Source organism: Amblyomma mixtum, chromosome 3 (assembly GCF_055824585.1).
Source record: "Amblyomma mixtum isolate Tamu chromosome 3, ASM5582458v1, whole genome shotgun sequence".
Lineage (NCBI taxonomy): Eukaryota > Metazoa > Arthropoda > Arachnida > Ixodida > Ixodidae > Amblyomma > Amblyomma mixtum.
The window spans coordinates 296,785,739-296,806,598 of NC_143014.1; the positions used below are offsets into that span (position 1 = coordinate 296,785,739).

At 51.0% G+C, this 20,860-nt stretch overlaps 1 protein-coding gene across 2 annotated transcripts in view; it reads left to right on the forward strand.

Annotated features, from left to right (window-relative positions):
• LOC149355296 (uncharacterized) overlaps positions 1–20,860 on the forward strand; it is a 285,681-nt gene that overhangs the window by 204,349 nt on the left and 60,472 nt on the right. Inside the window, exon 1 of one of the 2 annotated variants that reach the window (XM_089583748.1) lies at positions 19,572–20,136. The exons of the other annotated variant lie outside the window; for it this stretch is intronic. The gene's annotated coding sequence lies outside the window, so the exon portion shown is untranslated. Of the gene's footprint in view, positions 1–19,571; positions 20,137–20,860 lie in introns of those variants that run through there. 2 annotated transcript variants of the gene reach the window in all.

Below are 20,860 nucleotides of genomic sequence, written 5' to 3' on the forward strand. Positions count from 1 at the left end.
ATGCTTGTGTGTGTGCGTGTGCGCGCGCGCATAGGCACGCGGAAGACGGAACAGTCGTAAGAATAGGGGGAGAGGTAAACGTTTAATGTTGGAAAAGAAAGAAGCGGAATGCCCCCTCTCCTAATACCGTGGGAATCGTCGGGCGCCTCTAGTTTCTTAGCTTTAAAACCGATCCGTAGCTGTGTTTTTTCATGTACTTTTTTTGTTCTTTCTTTTAAAAGTGTCCTTTGCCTGGCTGCGTCCGAACGAACCGGCGAGAGGAAACGAAGATGACGACGGTGGGCGGGAGAGGAGGGAGCGCGTGGCAGTGCGACCCTCCGGAAGTTTCTTTCGTGCCCGCGGCAAAGATCCGCACGCACGACAAATTAGTGCGCCTACTTAAGGTCACGTAGATGGCAGCTATATATCTCCGACACATTGGACGGGGACCGGCGGGTGTCGATCGCGTGCCCGCATTCATTGCGCAAACTCTTAAAATGAAAAGGACCTGTAGCGGCGACCTCGTCTGCAAAGGCAAGGCCATCCAGAAACACGTATATACAAGGCTGCCTGTTACGTGATGGCTCCCAGGGGCACGGCTTCAAGGGAAACAAATGCGGAAAAAGTTGCCGAACAATGCTGGTAGCAACTTCTTTGCTTGTGGTGGTGGCGGTGCATGGTGCTTATGCACAAGTGGGTTTAGCCTTACAGAGGTCTGCAGCCAATTGCTCTGCGTGGGTCACTTAATTGGAAGAGTGTGTCTTTACCAGTGTCCCATAAGGACAGAGGCAACTTTGCGCACTTTCAATGTAGAAAGGCCATAAGGGACTAAAAGGTCTTTGAACGTGAACGGATAATTAGCGGAATCAACCCCCTCAGAGCTCCACTGTAGGCTGTGAGCTAGGTTCTATAATTTGCCAGGATTTCGTTTTCTTTAACCCGCAAAGCGCCACTCCAGTTGCAGTTTAAATAATTTGCCAGTAGGTAGCAGTTTCGCTGCTTTGTATGCAATGTTGCCAACGGATAAAACTGCTGCAAAAGTGTGCCTATGAATACAGTCCTGTAATTCGTGGTGTTTTTTATTCTCTTGCTTCGTTACTTCTGGTAGCCCGTAATCAAAGGTCAATAATAGAGACGGGTAGTGAGGATACCTGAAAAAAAAAAAAACAGCGAGAGACAAATACAAGCAACGGAGTCTTCTTGAATGTCTATACGATGAGCGAAAGTGGCACACAAATTTTTTATGTAAGGAGTCGCGAAGCGCAGACGGACAAGACAGGAGGTATACACTGCGTGATCCAACAGAAGCGGCGTTATACGGAAGTGCAATGCTCTCTGAAGCAAGAACAGCAAAGCTTATTGTATCGATTAAAAAGACAGGCATACTGCGATTCCAGCAACAAAAAAAAAATAAAATCACGGAACGGTTGAGTTCGTAACGCGAATGGTCCAGCGTTATAGCTGGCTTATGACCGTGAAAAAATGGACATATATTAGGTTGTTTTTTTTTTTCAGAAATGAACGAGATGCACCTAAACTGTAAGTGAGAAAGGAAAGATTCATATCTCTTTAAACTGCAGTGCTATCCAAGCTGTTATGTAATATGCTTCACATGCAAGTCAGAGAAACTCTACATGACCATGTACTCGATAATTTCTCTGTGTGCAGTCAGGGGCCATCTCGTACTTCACCAATATATGCAAGCAATAGTGAATCACAGGCTTCGACCACAACAGCGCGCGTGACGTCCTTCTTTTCTTGTGTTCGCGCTTCGGCAACGGAAGAAGTAAACAAGCTGGAATTTACGCGACCTAGAATTTATTCTACTTCACTGTAACATGATAAATTCATCATTACAATCGAAGTGGCAGACACAGACAGGACACAGAACGACAGGACAACGTTAGTTCTCTCGTTTCCTAGGTACGCCTGCCATCTCGATAGTAAAAATGAATTGAGGAAGCCAATACCAGCTACTCCTACTGAACACTTTAAAATCGGTTATAGCATAGGAGCATGTTTGCTTCCTCAGCGACGGGGCGAATGACTCATTTGTTGCGGTGTCTCAGTGGCTATGGCACTGGCTTGCTGACCCGGAAGACGCGGGTTCGATCCCTGCCGCGTCGGTCGCATTTCGATGGAGGCGAAATGCTAACCGCTGTAGCGCCTGTGATGCCTCCCCTCCTGCCTAAGTGGATTAAGGCAGCGAACTTCCAGGACCGTGGGACCACCGTGGCAGCGGCGAAGGTCAAAGACCGCCGAAGGCCGAAGATGCGGCGACGATGGCGGCGTTCGTGGCCGAGTCGACCCTCGGGTCAACGAACAGAGTGGTGGTGTGCTGAGTGAAAGACAGCAGTGTTTAATTACTGAGCCTCTACCCTCTCCCATCAACCGAGCTGCGAGAGAGCCCCACGGCCCAGCGCCGCCCCTGCCGTGGGCGGTATCAACAGTATCCACAACGGTCCGTCTGATTGGACACGTCATTCTTCGAACTATTTCCCCAGACAGGGATCTGGGGAATCCGTGCGTTATTTAACGGCTTTTGTTTTGAGACTCCAGTGCACTCCCGCTAGCGAAGCAGTCCTCATCCACTGAGAGTCCCTCTCAGTTGCTCTTCTGTAAATCATGTAAATAGCCTGTATAAAGTTTTCTTCGTTTTCATCTTAACCACATCGCCGACTTCCTCGTCCCTTCTCCGGCCCGATCACGCTACCCCGATCCCAACACCGCCCATGTGTTGTGCGACGTCAGTGCACGTTAAAGAATCCCAGGCGGCCGAAAATATCCGGAGCCCTCCTCAACGCCGTCCCTCATAACCTGAGTCGCTTTGGGACGTTAAACACCAATAAACCAAACAAAACCATTCCTTCGTTATCGTCGTCTTCCGTGTTCAGCTCTTGCACCAATGCCTTCATATCATGCGCAGTCGCAGTCGCTCTTAAACAAGTACTGAAGGATTAAATCTAACTACGCTCGAAACAGTACAAACCATGAGGATTAAGCTCTAAAAGAAGGCTCCCACAAGTGGATTGGATTCATTTTGATCTGCGCGTGAGCAAGATCTAGCCCATTTTTTATATGAAATATTATTTGCCCGTCCGTTTTCTGGGAGTTAAGGGGCCCCTATAGTTATCGCAGTTCTTCCAAAGGAAATATATACGTACATTGATTTGTCATTACAGTATAATTTTGCTTAGTTTCGGTTTCTGGACTTAGCTCGCTTTGAAAATAAAAACCTATGATACTAGAGTTGATGTTTAGATTGGATGTTCGAAACACTAGACCACCGCAGCGGCACGTGGCCTATTGGCTAGTGCATCCGCCTCGTATTCGCGGGAGGGGCTTTGAGGTGTGGGAAGTGCGGGGCGGAAGATTTTTAGCGTATTTTGGCGCATTTTCAACGGCTGGTTCCTGACGGTGTGCGCTGCAGACGCCTACGCCAACGGCTAGAAACTAAAGAAAGAGCTAGGAACGTCAAACGCTGTTCTAACCCCTAGGCCACGGCAGCAGGGATTAGAACATCCGCCTCACACGCGAGAGGCGCTAGGTGGGCGGTGCTGAGCAAGTGGGCGTCCGGAGGTGAATTTTAACCGGTGGGATCCCGGCAGTGGGCTGTGCGGACGACGCCGCCGACGACATATTTTTTTGACAAACGAGCTGGGAAAAGCTAGAGCTGCAGAAAAGCTCCAGGTTCGTGGCCCCCATGTTAGCGGATCATAGAAATGTGTTCAAGTGGAAGACAGGACATCGGTTTTTCTTTGTTGCGGTAGCTTGCTACCCAAGGCAATGTGTCACCAACTAGCCCCGCAACAAATCTTACTTAATTTCTTCAGTGCTGTTAGTGAGCACGGTAGGCGTCGGTGAGAGGTACCGCAAATAGACGGATTTATTTGAATTTGGCAACGGGGGCCATAAACCTTGTGCGATGGCCAGTTTTGAAAGACGATCGCCGCTCGCAGTTTGACCGCACGGTCACGCAGTTTCCCTGAAGCTCATGAAAACGTTTTCTAGCGAAACGTCATATTCCCTGTACACCCACAGCCGACGGAACACTCAAGTGAATGACAAACACATTAGCTGCGTAACGACGGCGCATCGCAGCTGTGTCGGACCAACTTGGCTGGTGAAACGCGCATCCTAAGGCCTTAAAGGGGAGGGGGCTCAACCGCATTAGAGAGGAACGTGACCGATACGCCTTACAAGGCGAGGCGTATATCCGCGCCGCCGAAGGCAGCGCTAATGCGAAATTTCGGAGAAAGCTCGGCTGCACACCGTCCGAGACCAAGTGCGCTTCGTCTTCGTCGTCGTTCGCGGTGCCCTTTGCGAGGAAAAGTCAAGGGCGAAACGAGGCGGTTCCTGGCGCGCGAGGATAGCCCCAGCCTGCGTGGACGCGAATGGACCGGGCCGCGGAATCAATTTTGCTGGGAGGAACCGCAGTGGAGGCAGCGGCCAACGCGAGGCGCAAGGCGCAGCGATGCGGACGGGGGGACCATTACGCAACGAGCGGTGTTCGGACAAGCTAACACCGACCGACCCACCGACGACGAACCTTTTACGCGCGCGCCCCCTTCTGCGTACTCGTGCTTGCGTATGGTAAGATCACGGTGGAGGAGTTGCGTGTCCTTGGTATCCCACTTTGCGCGGCAGCTTGCTCTTGTTGCCAGAAGCGGCAGCCCACGCGCGGCTAGGAAGCTCCCGGCTCCGCCTCGGCGCTATAACGGGCATCATCAAAAGGCGGAACCGCATCTTTCCTCTCGCCACTCACGCGGCAGCAGCCGCCGCTCGATGGGGCAGTCGTGCGCGTCCACTGTACACACACGGAGGCACGTCCTCTCCAGTGCTGTGGCCGCCGCCGCGTTGTCTGACCACGTGTGCGAAGGACGGCAGCTACCTTCGCGTTCCTGCTGCCTTATGAGATGGTGGAGTGTCGTTCACTCAACCAGCAAGTGAGGAAAATATGTCTCCCCATGCACAAAACACGTTCAGGCTTCGAGTGCGCGGCGCCTGCCCGATGCGCCGACCCCGAAGTGGGCTGTAGCGAGTATGTGCCCACAAATTTGCTGGAAACCCAAAAATGATGCGCAAAAGAGCTACTGGGTTACCTTCGGAACAATCGTCGACAGCGCCTCGTGAAGATAAGCACCACCTGGCGGTCATCGCTGTAGTCATGCAATGGTCGCTGTAGTTTCTGAAAGTATGGACGAGGCAGCCTCTGGTCGAGGAAACGGCCAGAAGGGGGGGGGGGGGTCGGAGAATTTGCGCCAAGCAACGACGAGGGCGGTGTGATAAAAAAAAAAGAAACTTGGTATTTGGTGCTGTATTTTGCGACCATTCTTTCCCAATTCACTTTCCTGCCGGTTGTAAACCATTAATGCCTTCTGTGGCGTCTTCACTGACAGATGCATGAACAACGCTCTCATTCTGGTACCGAAGGCGAAGGTCACCAATCACATAAAAATAGGAGGAGGAAAAAACGCTTTATTTAGACTAGCACTATAAAGCCCAGTGAAAAAGACTGCCGGCTTCGCTAAGGAAGAAGGATGAGTCAGAGAAAAGATGCTTTGAAAATATGGACTTCGTAGTTGTTTACAGGCAGGTACGTAGTGGCCCCCGCGCTGATGTAACGTGATAGATGAGAAACCGCATAGGTATCAGTCAAAAAGTTTGATAAGCAGCATGTGCGCGAAAGATTGATATCAGTACATCTGCACGCATATGTACACTCATAATGAACGCATCTTTTGAAACGCCGTTGCTTTCTTCATATGGACGAGGAGGTGGGTTACGTTCTTCAGTTATACTAGCTTCAGAAATCGGATTGTGTACACATTAGAGGAACAGTGATCATCGCTGAGAATTACAGGTCATGTCTTACGTTGATTTGAAGAAAATAGCGCCAGAGCATGCAAACAACGAAGACAAGGACGAGACAAGGACGTGTCTCGTCCTTGTCTTCGTGGTTTGCATGCTCTGGCGCTATTTTCTTCAAATCAAGTATGCACCAACTCGCCCAAGAAGAAGTGTTAATGTCTTACGTTACATGGAGTGACGACAGGTGATTATGTGTTCCCGTTTCAGGGTGTGTCGTGTTAGTCACTTCACTACAAAAGCCACAGAACGCCGTTACAAAGTGAAAAGCGACTGTATGCTCGTGCCGTAGCACAAACATATGGTCCAAGTGGACTTCGCTTAAATTGTCTGCATCCTGATGCCATTACACACGGCAGCAATCAGCCGCTCTAGTATGCACGCGGAGTGTGGGTGAGACAGAAGGCTAGTGGCTGTGGTGGATGTCGGGGAGAGACAATATACCCTTCAAAGAAGCGCTTAGCAGACGTCTTCCCTGACACATGATACGTTGCCAACCACGCAGGCGTAATTACAATGCCATGTTTCAGCTGTCATTCTGATATTCCTTTAGTAGCCAGATTCGCCTTGCTTTTAGTACGCGCCCTGGCTAGTTCGGTGGTACATTATAAATTTATCATAGCCTTGCGGGGGCTCCCACAGAAACTCCAAGAAATAGAGGGCATCAAGCATGCCCTCTACGCTGATGACGTTGCAGTATGGACGAACAACGGCGACGAAGGAGAAATTCAACGCCGACTGCAGGAAGCTGCAAGCACAATACAAGCGTATGCAGAAGAACACGTCCTGGCATGCACCCCGAAGAAATCAGAACTCCTAATATTCAGGAAAGGGACAAACTGCAGCCCCATCCAGGTGGCCCTTAATGGAACCAGAATTCAGAAACTCCCATGGGCGAAAAACCTTGGGCAACAATGATCAAGACGTAATGAGACGACTAGCAGCGACGACAGAGCAAGCAGCAAGAACGATAGGCAGAATGTCCAACGGGATAAGAGGCATGAAAGAGAAAGCCACTTTGTAGCTAGTATAGGCTTTCATAATCAGCAGAATTGAGGACGTCGCGTCGTACCTTAGATAAAAAAAAAACAGACAGGGAGGAAATGATCGTCCTGATAAGCAAAAGATAAACGATAACCCTCGGAATTCCAATCAGCGCGTCAACAGGAAGGCTGCTGAAGCTGGGAATTCACAACACGCTGAATGAATTAATTGAAGCCCACCTGACATCGCAGAAATGTCGCCTAGTCTACAGTAGGACAGGCATATCAGTGTTAGACTGACTCAAACTGCTGCACAAAAGCACAACGCAAGACAGACATGAAGCTCCCGAATCATTGAACAACATCTTACAAGTAAAACCCATACAAAGGAACATGCACCCGGTACACCAAGCAGGAAGAAGAGAAGCCAGAGCTCAAGCTATAGAGAAACAACGGAAGAGCAATAGAAACACATTGCACAAAGACGCGGCAGCACCGGTTGGAAGCATTATGACGATAGCAACTCAGAAGTAGCGCATCAATCAGGTGCAGAGGCCCAACCCAGGCGTAGGAACCAACTATTGCACTCGCAATAGCCTCATCGAAAAAGAAATGAATAAAATAACGGATTCACATGAAGCGTGCACGAACATCAGGCGCTATATAGGATGGACAACCATTAAGATCCTAAACGACATGAAGGGAGCCGAAAAGCAAGCAAAGCTCATATGGACACCAGCGCGTCAGTCCCTGGAGGGGAACGAAGGCGCACACGCCGCATCCTGAGCACTCCTACCCCGGGCACCCCGACACACGTTCGACCACAACTACTCGAACATGCTGGCCACATGCATATTCAGAAATCCTACACCACTATAGGCTAGGAAGAAGAGATAACGCGCCACCGGATGAAGAACTAGAGAAGAGACAAGAAAAAACGCTGCGAAAAATACAAACAAATACTCAAGCCCAAAAAGACTTCACCAAATCTACCCAGAAGACTGTGAGCCACAGAGCGCACACCGTGGCATAGAAGTGGACCTACCTATACAACATGGATAGCAGGCCAGGGTCACCTTACCGCCGGCCGAACTGTCCACCTTTCCTTTCAACAAATTGATTTCTCTCTCTCTCTTTCTATATATATATATGCACAGAAGTATACGCTTCGTTTTAGGAAACGTTTTTTTTACTCGATGCTTCGATCGGAGTTTAAGAGCGTACGTTGTTGGGCTAGTCGGTCAATCATGGTGAATACAAGGGGGGGTACTGCGCACAAAAAAAACAAGGACAAGAAGATAACACAACAAGCGCAGACTCGCGCGACAACAAGCGCAGTCGCGAGTCTGCGCTTGTTGTGTTATCTTCTTGTCCTTGTTTTTTTGTGCGCAGTACCCCCCCCCCCCCCCCCCCCCCCCCCCCCCCCCCCCCTTGTATTCATTTCGATCGGAGGACCGATCTTTTTCAAAACTCCTGAAAAAGATCGGTCCACCGATCGAAACGTCTAGTCAAAAACGTTTCCTTTAACGAAGCGTTTACTTCGCTACTTCGCTTACTTCGCTTCGCTTAACCGCATGGATTCTTGTGTATACCCTGAGGAAGGACGGTCCTCCGTCCGAAACTGTCGGTATTAAATTAAGATAATTGCAAGGTTGTGACCCCTTCTTCTACAAGTCTTCCTGGCCCATTGAACGACAAGACCTCCTGCAACTATATATATATATATATATATATATATATATATATATATATATATATATATATAGCGAAGTAAACGCTATATATATAGTATACAGGGTGTTTCACCTAAGACTTTCTGCAATTTTTAAAAATAAGCTATTTGAATTAGATGCGCGCTTTTTCTGGCATAGCATTGGCAGTGGTGTAGTATATCATAATGCAGCTAAGACGTGCTAACTAGCAGGCTTGTTAACCAATATTTAATAGTTAACTTTTAAACTATTACCGTTGGGCTCCTTAATTATTAAGAGGAATGTAGCCCACCGTAAGTGATGTCCATATCCGTTTTTAGAATTTCGAGAACACGATTATCCTCGGCGCTTTGGCCCAACAAATTTTGGCTATTTCGACGAGTTACGTGCACTGCAGAGGTTGCTTTGCCTGCAAGCTTCTCAAACCGCATGTATTTTGGCGCGATGTAGGCGAAATTTGTTGGGCCACAGCGCCGAGGATAATCGCGTTCTCGAAATTCTAAAAACGGATATGGACATTACTTACGGTGGGCTGCATGCCTCTCAATAATTAAGGAGCCCAATTGGTAATAGTTTAAAAGTTAACTATTAAATATTGGTTAACAAGCCTGCTGTTAGCACGTCTTAACTGCATTATGATGTACTACACCACTGACAATGCTATGCCAGAAAAAGCGCGCATCTAATTCAAATAGCTTATTTTTAAAATTGCAGAAAGTCTTAGGTGAAACACCCTGTATATATACACAACATAATATAAGCCTGCCAACACAGCACAGAAATAGTATTGATTCGTTTATGAGGATTTAACACATCAAAACGACCCAGGCTATGAGGTAAGCCGTAGTGAAGGGTTCCGGAATAATTTCGACCACTTGGGGTTCTCTAACATGCACTGACATCGCACAGTACACGGGCCTCTAGCAATTCGCCTTCATAGAAATGCGACCGCAGCGGCCGGGATCGAACCTGTGTCTTTCAGGTCAGCAGCCCAGCATATCATAACCACTGAGCTACCGCGGTGGCAGAAAGGATTGAAAAAACGACGTCTGAGTGGCGGGAGGAAATGCTGTCCCGCTAGAACCCATAAATTTACCAGGAGCTAACCGAAAGGACTAGAGCGACCGCAAGATCCAATGTTCTCCTGTAATAGGGGCACCGATCACCAATTTTAGTTCTAGCTAAAGTGATTTCTTCATCATCATGATCTGAATTCGTCATGAGAACGTGAGCGTTCTGCCTTCTTTAAGGAGAGCGAATTGCGGGCCTTGTTGTGACACACATACGAAGACGGCGAAGGCGAATAGTCATCTGTGTTCCGTAACGAGCTCCTTACTTCCCTGTGCTTGGCTGCTAAATAGCTTAAGGAGGGTCTCGGTTCTGGTAGTCTTGAGCATAAAAGTGTTCTCGCACAGCTGCCTCCTTCACTATTCGGTCACGTTCCACGTGACACCCGCTGTAATACAGGTACTTCTCGGGTACTTCTCAAAAACACTACGAGAAAGTAACAGGACAGACACAGAGCCTAACTCTGGGCTGATGGAATAAATGGACAACACATGTGTACAGAACACACTATCAGCATCATTGTCCTGATATACAACATCACCGCAGATGTCTTGCCTAGCCCCGTGTTGGGTTCGCCGTCACCTTTGCTGCAAAGAACGTCAGGTATTATTACCTGCCGTGCACAGCTGAGCTTCCCAGTGTCGAGGCGCGCGATGATTGATGGTTCATCAGCGAGCCAGAAGCGGGCATGTGGTATACGATGCCTTGGAGTAGCTCATCCACACCCTACCTACGCCCCATTACAAAGTGAGTGGAAGACTGTTGAAAAAAGCCTCACTCGCGATCTTGGGCATTGCCTAATGAATAAGCGTGCTGCAGGGGCTCCTTCAGGAAACTGCTCACCTATAGAGGAAGTGAGTATCAGAATCCCGCGCTATCTTGTTACCTTATATGAACAATTTTACCCACAATGAATCAGATTTATCACCCTGGTACGACGACATCTGCACCACCAAACTGGAATGTCGAGCCCATCAAATTAGTGTCGGTCATGCTTACGCTGCGTTCAAAGCTCCAGATGACAAGGTATGCAACGATCGCCGTTGTTCCGGTGACGCAGCAAAACCGACGTGCTTAAATGAGTGCCGCTAGTGCATCTCTCTTGAAGCCAGCGAACCGAGGTATCTGACGGGTAAAAGTTTCTCCAAATACTATTTGTAGCTTAATAAGACCTCCACTGGCGTCGATCAGAAGCGGCCTAAGCCGCTATACACAAGAGCTCGCCATCTGAGAGTATCGAACATGACAGGATTTCTGGAATGTAGCAAGTTCCACACTGACTACATCGAATCTGCCTGGACGCCCCCTGCAATATTTGAGTGCGTTAGCAATCATAGCGACGTTCCTCAAAAACGGTCCATCATGCAATCTAAACAGAAATAGTAAAAAAGAAGTACTCCCTTTTTGCTACCTAATAAGCGTATATGTGTTTAGAAACGCCACCCACCGCTCGCCCATCCATCCACCTGGCACCTCCGCTCACCCTTCCTTCATCACTATCTCCACTACCCGCCCCATCGACCCTCCAGAAGGCCCCATCCACCTTCACCTACCAGAGGCCCACGCAACAGCGGAGTGAAAAAGTAACGACGAAATCAAATTGAAATAAACAGTGGGTAGGCGATCAGTGTAAAAGCGAAAAATCCAACCGATTCTGATAGCGCAGAAAGATAAACACTTTGTTTAGCGACGAACTGAGCGCCCAGCAGCTTATCGGCCTGTCGTACCAGGGCTAGTTCGGCGGATTTGTCGCGACAAATAGTATGGTCGCCGGCCAGTATTTTTTTTTTTGGCAATCGCAGCGTTGAAGCAATCAAACGGTTTAGTTCAGTACGTTCCACGGGTGCAATAGATCTGGTGTGAGGGATTGCTCATGCCCACTGCGTCGTGGCAAGTTAGCAGAACTACTTTCCTGGAAAACGAGACAGCCGTAGGACTTGTCATGCAGGAAAATTCGGTACAAACTTTCTTCAGGCTGATACTAATCAAATACTAAAGGTTTTATCACGAGCAATAGTATCCCTCAGGAAATGCTGTGGTCTTAAAATTGCTTGTGGCCTCCTGCTTCGTGTGATACGATCAGGATGCGAAATGCAAGCGACTTGAAGCGTTTCGCTGAATCGGACACCTTGCTTTTGGCTCACGTCCATGCGGAACGCTAATAAAACCTCGGTGTTTCGAAAGAAAAGTATCGAGTGCTAAAAATCCTGACCACGAACGTAAATAGGCATCTACCGTTCAGTAGCTGCGAATATAGGCTTTCCCGTTAAGTCACGTTGCGTATCTATTCTTAGCAGATGCTTCGCCGAATAGCAACAACTAGGCGTCTTGTGTCTCGCCTCTCTTCAATACACAAGCTTCACCTGCAGCTGGAAATGTGACAGGTCTTACAATTATGCTCGCTTAATGTTATCCCTTCGCGTTACCTCTCTCTTCACCGTTATCCCTCTTTATTCCTGACCTCGCCGTAGCAACCCTTCACAGCTAGCGGCGTCCAGTGCTCTTCAGGCGCGCAGGGATCCAAAGCTCCAGAATCTGAACTGGCTGGGTACAAAGCTGCGCAATGCGCTCCGATCCCGCAGGAGTGAGTCGGACCGAGGCGGTGGACGTACGGACCACGCACGGGGTGAAGAGAGAGCCGCTGCAGGAACGCGGTCTCCCTGCCCCAGTCCGAAGACCCGCACATTCCAAAACGCCAGGGCAGCGTCTTGACAAAGCGGCCTTGAAAAGGCCCAGAGGAGCTTCTGCGGATGGACGGTGTGTGCGCGGGGCAGCTCTCTGTAATGGCCACCCAAAAGTGCACCCCTCACCGGGGGAAGGAAACGCCTCCGCCATTTCGCAGCGGCGGTGGCGGCCATGATTTATTTTCGGTCCCACGCGCACCTCCGCTGTCGTGGCCGGACTGGCCTTCTTTCCCGCTTCTACGCCGACCGTGCTCTTGCTTCGTTCTATCCGGAGGTGTTACTCGAGCCCTGACATCCTCGGAAGCATTCCATCAAGAGGCGCCCTTGTGCACAGGCCTGCGCACCGATTTGACTCGTCCTGCCCCTCCCCCCATTGCCACGGAGCAGCAAACTCGAGACGCCCAAGAAGCACTGACGTCGCGCGGACACTGCGTGGAAACAAAGCGGCAAAATGCGCGCGCGAACGCTGTTGAAATGAGCCGCGCGCGCTCAGCAGCTCATTACGGTGCGTGCGGATCCCGACGCGTAAGTGCACGCGCCCCCTTCTGTACGCTCCCAGCGCCAGGGGTAACCGCGACGAGGCCTTATTCCCTGTGGGTTACGAGATTAGAGAGGCCCGCGCCGGAGGAGGCTGCTCCCGAAACGAAAATTGGCGCGCACCGATGAAAAGCCGCGGGCTTCGTCAAAGCGCGCGCCGCGGGCGGCAACAAAAAGCGGGACGGCTACTTGAGTGATGCCGCCGCGCATTTCTTCGCGCCGCCGACGCGAAGAGAGCATCCAATTGACATCTGCAATGGGGCCACGTCTTGCTTCTCTCTTAACAGCCGTGCACTGGCCAGCTCGTACGTGGGGAATCTCGAGTGCACCCGGGAACGGATGCGCACACCGCGCGTCGCCGAGGCTTCAGTAAGGGTACCGCTTCTGGCCCTTCTCCCCCCACCAAAACGCCCCGCTATTCCAAGCCGCAGACCGGACCGAGATGTTTCTATTCTTCGCGCCTCGGACAAGGGAAAGGCAAGAAGAAAAACAATGACGAGAGAAACACGTTCTTCCGACCTATTGGCAGCGTTTGACGGCTCTGTGGGTTGCTCGGTCTCCGCCGACGGCGGTCCGCTGGCAGGCTTTCCTTTGCTCGCGTAATCTCCGGCTGTCGTTGCCGGCGTAATTTTCCGATCGAACAAGAACACGCTGTTCGGCGATCTCGGCGGACGTGGAGCGAGAGCGGCATTCAAGACGGACGGGGAGCGCTGAGGGCCGAGAGGCTGCCACCACTGCTGCGGCTGCGTGCGCCCAGCAACGGCAGCAGCCCCGCGCGGAGCCCTGCCTTCGTTGGCGGCGATTCTCTTTCCGGCCGGTGCGCGTAGAGAAAGCGGGCCATTTCGGCCTCCGAGCTTTGAGTCGGGCCAACAGGCTCTAATGGCCCACACGAAGGCAGCGCCGCGGGATGGAAGGCTGGACGCCTCAATTCCACTTGCCTCGTGAGCGTGTTCGGTTCTGGATTGCGCGACGTCCGCCCAAGAGGATGCGGAATCCACACGCGGCCCTGGCTGCTGTCACTCTGGTCTCTCGAGCATGGGAATCCGGATGTGAAAAGTCCTAGTACCAGGAGCAGGGAGGTCGGCGCTTCTTGTAAGGCGCCGACTGTTTTTCGAACGCAGTCACATCTGAATGTCTTCGATCTCCTCGGGAGATGTCGCGGATCTGCAATGGTCCTGCAGCAAACACTGAAAATGCCAGCTGTTGCTAAAGCGCCGTCGCAGTTCCTGTTTTGTCACAACATAGTCATGCTGTTCCTCTGCTCAGAGACAAAGGAAAAATACTTTTTTAAATAAAGGTCTGCGAAGCAAAAGCGAAATGAACTAACCCCATACGTGTCTGCCATCTTTCTAGAAATAAAAATCTTGCCAACCCGACTTTTCTGCTCTAGGCGGTGCCGATAAACGACGGATGTACAACTCTCAGTAGTTGCTGTTCAGACATAACGGCTCGTGTCACTCAGTTTACTACGGCAGCGCAACTCTCAACGAACATGGGCGCCAAACCCGGCTGGCGACGCACAATAAATGGCGCCATCGGGGTAAGCATCTTCTTACGCCATATTTAATGTCCTTCACGGTGATTAAGGAAAGCCGCTGTTTCCCTTTCATTCTCGATAATTATTTGCGGCCTCGAATGTGCTTGGCAGCAGCTCCAGCTGCTGCTTCCTACAAGGGCATGCGATGCTTTGTGAGAAACAGTATAAGAGTCGCGTAACGTGTAGCCTAATTAGCTTCGCTACGAGGCTACTATCCTCACAGACTCCCTGAAAGCTTTAGACAGCCTACCTGCCTCCGACGTCACGGTCAAGAAGATGGCACGCACATGCCTTTTTTTTTTTGCCATCCGGCTTGTTGGAAAAGCCGGTATGCAAGGAACGTGGAAAGGAATCCAGCGCGTTTCCACTGCGACCCGGTGCAGCATATGCTCAGCTCAGTGGTCATTGCATTCGGCTGCTGAGCGCGCAGTCGCAGGTTCGAATCCCGACCGCGCAATCCGCAGTTCGATGGAGGCGAATTGCATAAGGCGCCCGTGTGCTGTACTATGTCACTGCCTGTTAAAGAAGTGCAGGTGGTCGAAATTAATCTGGAGCCTTCCACTAACGCTCCTCTTTATCTGTGCTTCTTTTCACTTCCCCCATCGATTCCTTACTTCGTACCGCTGTTCATGTGCCCACCAAGGGGGACAACTACTGCGTCTTTCCTTTTCTCATGAAACAATTTCAAATGTGTGCACATTAATGCGTTAGTTATGCGTAAATGTCCTAAGTGTGGACACACAAGCCACGAAGTATTCCGTCGACTTCATGCACAACTAAGCGCTTTAAAACGGCTAGCCCGGTCTAAGTCACCGCTCGTCCACTATGACGCGAGCGCAGGCGCGCTAATGTAGTGACGCCAACGCCTGGTGAGGTCGACTGAGAAACGCCGCGAAGTACCAAGCGTTGCTGACATCGGCTGGGCGAGGCACTGCGCAGATCTCCGATACCGATTTCCAGGAACGCGTACCCGCACCGATGGGCCCGTGATGCCGACGCACTGGCCCGAAACGGGTCGGCGAGGCTGCTGATATCTCTCTCTGGTCAAGCGCTATTGCTCGGCCTACTGGGGTGCCGGCAGTGTTCCGCACACGCGAATAGTTCACGCGTAACTAGGCATGGACGTGCTGCGTGCGGCTGCGGAGACAAAAAGACACTTCGGCTATACTAATTATAGCCTCCAGAGTCGAAGGACAGTTAGTTTTGCACTGAAATCACCGCGTTCTGACCTCAGAACCTGGTCTAAGTTAATGGAATCACGCCTTTAGGTGTCCATGGTGAAGGCACTGGTAGGTACGTTTTGCAAATACGAGGTCTGTTAGAAAAGTATCCGACCTTTGGCCGTTGAAAAAAAACTTGCATAACTGGAGCATTGCAAACCTAGTCATCTTTAAAGTAGTCTACTTGGGACTCCATACACTTCTCCCAGCGGTGCTGCCATTGTAGGAAGTATTCCGAAAAGGCCCTTTTCGGAATGGAGTTTAGCTCAGCTGTCGTTGCAGCCATAATGTTCTTCCTTGTCTGCAATCGCGCTCCTTTCAATGGCCTTTTGATTTTGGGAACCAGCCAGAAATCGCAGGGGCCATATCAGGACAGTAAGGAGTCTGTTGAACTACAGGAGTCTGGTTTTTCACCAAAAAATCTGATTCGAGTGCGAGGAATGTGCAGGAGCATTGGCGCGATGGGTGCGCCAATTTCCTGTTGACCTCAGCTCCGGGTTCTTGCGCCGCACAGCATCACGTAGGCAACGGAGGACATCCCTGTAGTACTCTTTGGTCATTGTTTGACCCTGTAGAGTGCGTACTCGTGGTCTGCCACACAGGGTGTCAAAGAAAGCACTCAGCATCACTTTTACATTGCTGCGCAATTGGCGGGCCTTCATAAGTCTTGGTGACGTGGAATGCTTCCACTCTGAGGACTGGGATCTGGTTTCCGGGTCGTACCTGTACACCCAAGACTCGTCACTAGTGATTATGATGTTGATGAAGTCGGGGTCACTGTTTGCGGAATCCAGCATGTCCTGTGAGACTTCAACACGAAGCTGCTTTTGCTCCACCGTGAGCAGCTTCGGAACGAATTTCGCCGCAACTCTCTCCATGGCCAAATCTTCGGTGATAATGGAATTTGCGGAGATATTGCTCATGTCCACCTCTTCCTCAATTTCTCGGATAGTCACGCGACAGTCCCGCATCACCATAGCGTTCAGTTCGGCAATGACCTGGTCATTTTGGCATGTTGATGGCCGATTGGAGCGTGGCTCGTTCTCCACCGATGTGCGGCCATCTTTAAAACAATTGTAACACTGCTTAAACTGTGTGCTGCTCATAGCATCTTCACCTTAAGCCGTCTGAATATTTCGAATGGTTTCCACTCGGCTGTCGCCAAGTTTATGGCAAAATTTGTTGCAGTAGCGCTGCTCCTTTCACTCCGCCATTTTCCTTGCAATAAAAAACCGACGAGAGCACTGCACACTGCCTCACTCAAACGCTGCTTCCCAGCGACTGACGCTATCGGCAGGCGGGAAAAAAATACTGCATGCGCATGAAGGTTCAATGTCGCCTGATGCAAGCGCGCTTGTCTCATATCCATCAGGTGTTCGCAAAAAAAAAATAAAGTCGGATACTTTTCTAACAGACCTCGTATTGCTATAAAAAAAATGTCCGCCGTCCACGCTGGTCTGGGCATGGCTACACAATTCTAACGCCTCCATGTATACGCATTGAGATCAGACATCGGTCCTTCATGCATACTTATAGTATAACAAAAATTGCTGGCGGTTTGGTATTGCTGAGCACAGAAAATTGCACGAAAGCACAGTCTTTTGCAGGTGGACGCCACCGCAACGTACCTGAAAGCGCGCCTGAGGTGTCCACTGACCCATGCAGCCAGTTATGTGCATCTTCAACTTTTTCATCGTCAATGCCAATTTACCCATTGTACGCCGGCATCCTATGAGTGCCACGTTTCTGCAGCAATGTTTTCAACGCCAACGCGCATTGCTCTAGTGCCCTGTTTCTGCCACAACGCTGTCCACACCAACGCATGCACCGCACATCTTTCTGTCACTACCCCCCCCCCCCCCTCCCCTAACCAAAAAGCACGAATATTAGTTTGATAGGAGTACTAGTTGACGACAAAACGATGTGCAAGCACGAGAGTGTCTTGCAGTTTAACACGATGCGTGCTCGGCAGTGGCCAGCGAAGTTCATCTGTTCGCACCGCCCCGGGGTCGTATCAGTCGCGGATGTTTATCTGATCGATTTTTATTTATATATTTCACTTGGCACAGACCCACAATCATCGCAAGATCTTGCTCTGGGTTTACCCATGAGAATAGCGCTTCCGCCCTAATAAGAGTACGTGCAGTGTTGCTTGTGTGTCCCTTCGTCGTCCTCGCGTCGTGCAGCAATTGCGCTAATACGCAGGCTATTCCGTGCAGCTTTACTCGAGTCCGTGCACGGAATAAGGAGGTGGGGCTGCGACAGCAGCGGTACGCAGAATTGAAATGGCTGACTCAGCCCCCTCGGATGATCGGTCTTTGTGGTTCTTGTGGACAAAACTGGCAGAAAATTTGCCTGCGGTCCTAAGGGCTCCGAGAGGACACCGATGCTGGCCGCCGTCGGTCCCTCTTCAGGCCGATCAGGGGAAGGGCTGTGGAAGCGGGTAGAAGGGCTCTCAAAACAAAGTGGACGCAAATGAGGGTGGAGGGGTGATGGTGGAATGGCTCTCATCGGCTCACTTACAATGCAACGCATTTCTTACAAGGCGTCTTCCCCGTGGTATTTCCCACAACACAGGCACGGCGCGAGGACATCGTCGCTGTTTCCCACTTCCTCTGGCCCCCGCGTTTCCTGCTTCTTGCTCCTTCTTCCGCTTTCGCCTTTCTGCTCGTCGATAGTTCAACGTAAAGACAGTCGGGAGCAATTACCGTCGTCTCTGTTTCCTGCTCTCTCACCCTCGACGCACTGGGGATGGCCGGCAGTGTCGCTTGTGCGTTTCGATCCAGGACGGCCGCCGCAGCAGCGCACCAGGCACGCGCGACTAATTGGACGGGACTTTCGCCCGGCGGGCCTCGGGCGGGAGGCAAACAAACAAGCGAGCCGTCCGGGCGGACAATCGAACGCCGGCCGCGCGGCGCGTGTCGACACCTCGCGTTCCGGTCGGCAGCAGTTTAGGTGCAGTGGGACATCGCAGCCCGCCATCTCTGCGGCGGCGCGTGCGATGACACCGCGTGGCTGTGGCGACGACGACGCGCCCCCGACGCCCCGCGCGCAGCGGGAGAATCGCTGGTGGCGAACGCTGCCCGCTGGCGTCCGCGCGGCGGAGGTCTCGGCAGCCAGTGGGCCGGCCGAGCAGTCGTCGGCGGCCGACTGTGCCTGGCGCATGTGACGTAATCGCGCGTCACTACAAGCGGATCGAGCTGTGGAGGCGACGGAAAGCGTGTCGCGTTTTTTGTGCGCGGATAGCAGAGGCGTTATTCGAAACGCGTGGGCGTAGGCGCAACTTGGAGGAACACAAAAAGTAGTAAGTAGGCGCTGATATTTTATGTTAAGTCGACTTAGTCGAGGTTGGAGCGGCCCTGATTGCATCATTTCTTCGAAGCATAGAGATGCGGCAAAAAATGCGAACAGAACCAATATGACATTTTATATGAGAACAAACTGGTTAAAACCCGGCGTTTTGCCGTTTAGGAAACCTCGTGTTTCGTTGGCGCAGGCATTCCCCTTTATTGGGACGCAGGTTGCTTTCTTGGTATCTGTAGGGGCGGTATCTTGCACCGGGCAACCCAACGGTACACTTTAGTTTGGTTGGTTTGGTCTTTCACGCATTGAGGACCAAGGCCATGCGGCTTCCCTTGTTTCATCGCTTCGCATGTTCCGCCGTCCATCGTATCAGTAATAGTCGCCACCGTTCTCTAAAGGCGTTAGTGGACAAGGAAGCCAGCGAGGGTGTCTACATCACGGTATGTACGCAGAACGGGAACCTTTTCGGCGTCCTGTAGCTTCGCGGCAGCTTCCGAGAGGGTAGGCGCGGGCAAGACAGCGAGAGAGAAAGATATGAGAGAGAGGGGGGCGGAAAGGAGGCGGGCGAAAACGGGACCGCGCGCGCGCGCCCCACGCGCGTTTTTTGCTTGTGTTTGCTTTGTGCTCCTCGGTGCGCCGCGCGTCGCGCGCGCCGTCGGCCGACGATTTCACTTTCGCGCCGGCCGCCGCCGGAGTAGGGGACCGCGCGCCGCCACCGTTCGCCGTCGACGCTGCGCTCGGCGCCGTTCGAGGCAGTCCCCCAGGTGTGTGTCTTGGAGACGCTTCGAGGATAGCTGCGCGAGGGCCTCCGGAAGAGTTCCTCAGTGGGCGGGACGTCGTTCGGGAAACATTTCCACGACCGGACGGAGTTTGTCTCGCAGAGAGGGCTGAAAACGCTTTACTGTAGTGCCACTAGAAACCCTAAACCAACCCCATTCACCGTCTTTTCAACTAACGCAACCATCTCGGCCAGAAGACGTCCAGTTCTTCTCCCATCGAAGTGTTAATCCTGTTCGGAATTTACCAGCCTCCTATTTTTCCCCTTCTGTCGAGCCCCTGATTCGTTGTTGCTCGTGGTTTCGGCTTCCGTTGCTGTGACGGCGGACTGTGCGTTTTCTGTTGTTACCTGAACCTGCGGAATACGGCTGGTTGGCGCGGGTTACGACCACATCGAACACCTTCGAAGGCCCTCGGATCGAATGGTGTCGTCACTGCGGGCGAAGAAATCGCCGCGGGGAATATTTCGTGAGTGCTGTTACATTTCTTTTACGCGACATCTATAGATATTAACATGTTTGTTGATATTTGTCTAAGTTTATTGCTGTATTGCTGCAGCAAAGGTCGCACCTGCAACGGCAATAGGAAAGCTGCCCGAGACAATGAAAGCGGTTTAACGAGATGGAAACTCTTCTCTCGAGTACTGCTTGCATTTGCCCCTTTTCAGGATTCGAGTTATCCGGCTTGAGGTAAAGTTCTTTCATGCGTTATTGTGCGCTGCACCCAGCTACTGTCGGGATCAGGGCACAAAACGCTCATGTAATTGCTAACGGGCTGTTTCGAAAACCTTCAAATTCACTTTTCAATCGCCTTGAATTTTCTATTTTGCACTTTTCTCTTATCGTACCTTTTAATGAGTTCAGTTTTTCACTGAAATCAAAACCGATCTTCATTTGCGCTGTATATGGGTCGTTAACTGATGTGCTTCTAGATGAGCGCTGTTGATAAGGATTACTTGTTTCCACGTGCGCTCATTGGTTGTGCTTTTAAAACAAAAACACTTTCTACTGGAACTTTAGTTATCTTTTCATTTTCAAAGCGTCTTTTCATTTGAACCTTCTCATTGCGTCGTGTATATTAACTCACTACGCAGCGCGTGGAGGAAGGTACGAACTTCCTTTGGTTCAGTCTGGTTTTATCGCCCTTGTCTTTTTTTTAAAGTTCCGTTGCTCAAATCCCTGCTATCTCTTTC